Source organism: Geospiza fortis, unplaced genomic scaffold (genome assembly GCF_000277835.1).
Source record: "Geospiza fortis unplaced genomic scaffold, GeoFor_1.0 scaffold145, whole genome shotgun sequence".
NCBI lineage: Eukaryota > Metazoa > Chordata > Aves > Passeriformes > Thraupidae > Geospiza > Geospiza fortis.
The window spans coordinates 443,905-449,044 of record NW_005054362.1 but is presented as its reverse complement, the minus strand read 5'-3'; positions in this window follow the sequence as shown (position 1 = coordinate 449,044).

Below are 5,140 nucleotides of genomic sequence, written 5' to 3'. Positions count from 1 at the left end.
CCTGAGAGCGTGCCACGCAGTGCAGGTGGGCAGGACAGAGCTCAGTGACAGCTGGGACAGAAAGTGACCTGCACCCTCCCGAGCAGCTGGAGCTCCAACCTGCAGATTTCAGCTGAAGTAGAAACCCTTCCTCCTGCTGAGCCCCAGCTCTGGGGATGGACAGGATCTCTGCTCTGAAAATTTTTTACACATTTCCTGAGACAGCAGAACCTTTAATAATCTTGTTTTCCCCCAGCTTGGGCTGCCAGTGAAACCACCCTGGTGGCTGTCAGCTTTCACAGGATCCAGAATAGATGAGTAAGATGTGTTTGTCACCAGACAAAAACATCCTTGTGTCTCTGTTCCAGCATCCTTCCAGCATCAGCCAGACTGAACAATTCCCACCACGACAGCAGAGAGGAAACACTGCTGAAAATGCAAAGTTTGGCTTGTGGCTAATTATACAAAGCCAGCTTTGGGTGAATGGTGGTCTTGATTGTGAATGGGAAGATTGTTGATTTGATTTTTTAATAAATAAATTTAAAAATTAGAGCTCACTTGTCACTTGCAGCTCAAAGTAAGGAAGAACAATAGGCAGTACTGGAGGCTGTCCAGGCATGCAATCCCAGCCCTGGAACACCCAGAGCCTGCATCCCCAGAATGATAAAATTAATGCAGACAGTTGACAAGGAAAAGACCCTGATAAGCAATAAAATGCTCCCACAACCAATGGAAAACACTGCAGAAAAAGTATGATTTACCTTGATTTGGTAAGTGAACTATGTGGCAAAGTGAACTGTTTCCTTCAAAAATCAGCTAAGGACTGGGCTTTTCTTTTTTTCTTTTTTAAATTGGAACAATAAAATCTTCAGCAACTGCATTAACTATATATTAACTATATACTATTAAACTATATATATGTATATATATAATATAAATTATATTAACTACAAACTATTAAACTCCTTTTCCACGCTTTTTTCCATGAAGGTCCCCATGGCTCTGTGCTCCCCCTTTTTGAAGCTGACCCTCTGGAGGCTCCTTGGCACACAAACCTCCCTCCATCAGTGAAACTCCACAAACCCAGCTCTGCTGGGAGCTGCACTGAGCCAGCTCCTGCCTGCAGAACTCCTCCTCTCCCTTCTCCATCCTGCCCCGAGTTCCCCTCCCTGATGCACCCAGCAGCACATCGGCCTGCCCTGCCAGTGCAAGAGCTTCTCCATCACTCTGATCCTCACCGTGGCTCTTGCTGGAGCTGACACCAATTCTGCAAATCACTGCAGACTGGAGGGCTCCCGTATTTTTAGCTACTGTGCCAAATTGCTCTGAATTTAATTAGTCAAACACCTATCTGCAGAAATCTATCCCAAATTCAAAGTGAGAGTCTGCTGTCAAAGTTTGGATGATAAATTCAGAGCAACTTTGGGACCTTCTGGGCAGGAAGCTCTGATGCAAGTGACTCATGTTGCTGTGTCAGTCTAAAAGCACTTCTAGCTGAAATCTCAGAAAGCAGAGTATGGCAGAAGGTGCCAATAAATCCTGTGGCCAGAGCAAGAAATGGGATTCTTGGGAAAATACCAATCTGGCTATTAGAGGGAATCATTGCTTTATTTATTACTCTTTATCACTGATATAAAGCTTACAAGGATAAGCTAAGATAAAGAGGCAAGAGACACGCCCACACTACTGAGATTTCTTCCATAAAGTATCAAATAATTTACCTCATTTACAATTTAAAAAAAGGTTATTGAGCTTTTCTGGCTGATTTCTCCCTTTTATTCATGCTGCAAATATTGGCAGCCTCTGTGTCCTGGAAAAGGGGGGTAAGAGATGCCTCCTGTGCTCAGAATTCTGCACAGACTGAAGGAAGCTTTGCACTGACTCAACTCAAACCTGGCTAAACCTCCTGGCTAAGGAAAGAAATCTCAATGAACACCAGATACCCATTAATGCTGAATCTTCTAGAATGTTCTTTTCAAAGAAACTCACATCATCTCATATATTAACACAGATTTCACCCGCAGGTTCCACCGAAGCACACAGGATGAGACAAAGCTGCCACAGCTGCAGCCCCATCAGCAAAGCTTCTACACCTCGGTTTTTGGCCAGTGTCACTCTGCAGGAGCTCCATCTAACACGTACAGTAAATACATAAATACAACATCTCTCTTTTCCATGGGGCTGCTGGGTTTTATGTAAATGAATCGTGTATTGGCCAGACCGGTTTTCCTTTCACTTCACACATGCAACTAATGTATTTCTTGCTGGAATTATCCCACAGTGATACTAGCACGAGTCTAAGGAGAATCAGGCCTTTAAGCCCTAAGTATTATCAACATAAAATGCAAATCCTTTAAAAAGGATTTGAGGTGGCTTTTTATGAGAAAATGGCAGTCAGGAAGATGTCTGACTGCCTCTGACATAAACAACAGGACAAGAGCTGAAGATTCATCGCTGTGAAGAAATCTGAAACCCAAATGAAGCCAGAACTCATCTGACAGCAGCTGCTGTCTCTCAATAGCCAAACCATCCTGCACTGAAATCCTCCTTTTGGCAGCACAGAAGCCTCCTTTTGGCACAAACAGAGCCTCCCCTCATGAGGGGATCAAGCAGCATCTTGAGCCTGTCTTGCACAGCCCAGGCTCTGTGCACCCTGTCCAAGAGCAGCCCGGGGAACGATTCTGGGCAAAAAGGAGCGATTCTGGGCAAAAAGGAACCATTCTGGGCAAAAAGGAGCGATTCTGGGCAAAAAGGAGCGATTCTGGGCAAAAAGGAACCATTCTGGGCAAAAAGGAACGATTCTGGGTGAAAAGGAACGATTCTGGGCAAAAAGGAACGATTCTGGGCAAAAAGCAGAACAAATCTGGGCAAAAAGGAACCATTCTGGGCAAAAAGGAACGATTCCGGGCGAAAAGGAACGATTCTGGGCAAGGAGCAGAACAAATCAGGGCAAAGAGCAGAACAATTCTGGGCAAGGAGCAGAACCATTCTGGGTGAAAAGGAACAATTCTGGGTAAAAAGGAACAATTCTGGGCAAGGAGCAGAACCATTCTGGGTAAAAAGGAACCATTCTGGGTCAAAAGGAACAATTCTGCTCCTCCGCATCCCCAGCAGCCAGCACCAGGGCTGTGCTGATCACTGTAAATGATGCCAGCCCAGGTCTGGAGGGATCTGCCAAGGCAGAAGTGGCACCTGCAGGGAGGGAGCGTGTTCTGCCAGGCCAGGCTGTGCCAGAGCCCTGCAGGCTGCCCTGCCCTGCCCTGCCAGCTCTGCAGGCAATGCTCCGTGCCAGGGGAGCAGCCTGGCAGGCACTAAAGGCCCATCAAAGCTCAGCTCAGCCTGTGGACAGGAGCCAGACTCAGATGTGTCCACACTGAGCCCGACTCCTCTACAGAAACACAACTTCCTTCAGGCAGGGAGGGTTTGGGATCAGCTATATGGAAATTGTAAATGATGCTTCAACATTTTATTAGCATCAACCATTTTTCAACATGCACTGCAGTTACTGAGATTAAAGATGCTCATAATTAAAAATGAATCAGTTTATTATACAAAATTGACAATATAAATCTTCGTGGGATTATTTTGTTTCTCATTAGAGGTGTATAAACCCAAGTTGTCTGGGCCCTGTGACACTGAGTGAAGAAATGGGCACTGCAAGGTGTAATTTATATCCCTTCTAAGACAGATACTAGAAATAGAAACCTTTCTTTCTCCATCTGACTTGTGTAAGTTATTACTGCCTGAGCATTAATGTGGTGGTGCTAAAGCTGCCCCTTTCTGGCCAGCTAACAGCAAATTGACCTTGGCTTCCCTCTTGCTTTTCTCATGGAAAGAAGAGTCACTTAAAGCTCACCTGCACCCACACACCTGTGCTCACACCCTCACATGGGACTGTGCCTGGAATTGCTGCAGCCTCCTGCCCTCCTCCAGGGGAGCTCTCTGAATAAAGGCAGCTTAAAGAACTGCATCATCACAGGTCCAGAGCCAAGCCCAGGAAGTGAGGATCAATTTACTTTGACTTCCCTATTAAGTTGTATGAAGATCAGTTAAAGGATTTTCTCCGTTCTCCATCTGCATCCTGCATCAGCAGAGGGGTGGAACTGCTGATATGCAAGTCACATCCACCTTCCTCTTTGATCCACTTAATCAAAGTGAGATTCCTTGCAATTTCCTGCCTTCCACCTTTGAAGGAACGTGGTCACTTTGGAGATTCCTTGAAGCTTGCAGTTTATTTCCTTGTAAATTCTGTTTCTCCTGGATATCTTACTCCTTTCACCAGCGCCAGTGTAAGTTGTTAATACACATCTGTATACAAACATTGGGGCTGTATACAAACACAGGAATTCATCCTTCCACCTGGAAATAAACCCAAAGCCCCACACCTCGCCACCTCCTGCAGTCTGTCCCTGCCGTGTTCTGCTCACATGAGCCCCGTGAGGGAAGCCAGGGGAGCTCCAGGCAGGAAAGGCTCGTGCTGCTGTGCTGGGGCTGGGCTCTGCAGCTGATTAGCCTGATGCCTGCCATGTTCCAGCTATCTGCAGCTGAGTGATTACATCAATGAACTTCCAGAGCTGACAGCACGCTAAATTCAAGACGCTGCTCATGTAGGAAGAGAATGGATGACTTTAAATACGCTTTCCCTTCTAAACCCCAGGAAAGAAAAAGGCAAACCCTGGCCTGATTTTCCCCAGAAGAATCCTTCCTTAGAAACCTCCAGCAGCCTCCTGACTCTCAGCAGGGCTTTTGGGACCAGGAGAATTCCCTCTCAGCTGAACAAAGCATTTTCTCTTTATTTTTAAGGTGGTTAAAAGCTGAAGCCCAGCCAGACAGATGCTGTGCAAAGGCTACACTAAAGCTGAGCAGCTTTTGGCATTTCTGAGCAGCTTTTGGCATTTCTGAGCACTTCCCTCATCCTGGCAACCTCTGGGTGCTTGAACCAGAGCACTCAGCACTCAGTCTGTGCCTGAGTCAGCATTAGTGATGGAATCAGACCTACCTTGTCATTTTGTCACTATAAGACAACAAAGAATAAGCTCTTTTAGTGTTTCATAACATAAGCTCCCCAAATTCCTGGTTTATTCATACAGCCCTTTCTTCTCCTTGTTCCAGTTCCAGCTCATCCTTCCTGAACACAAATCCTACACTGACACAAAAAGCC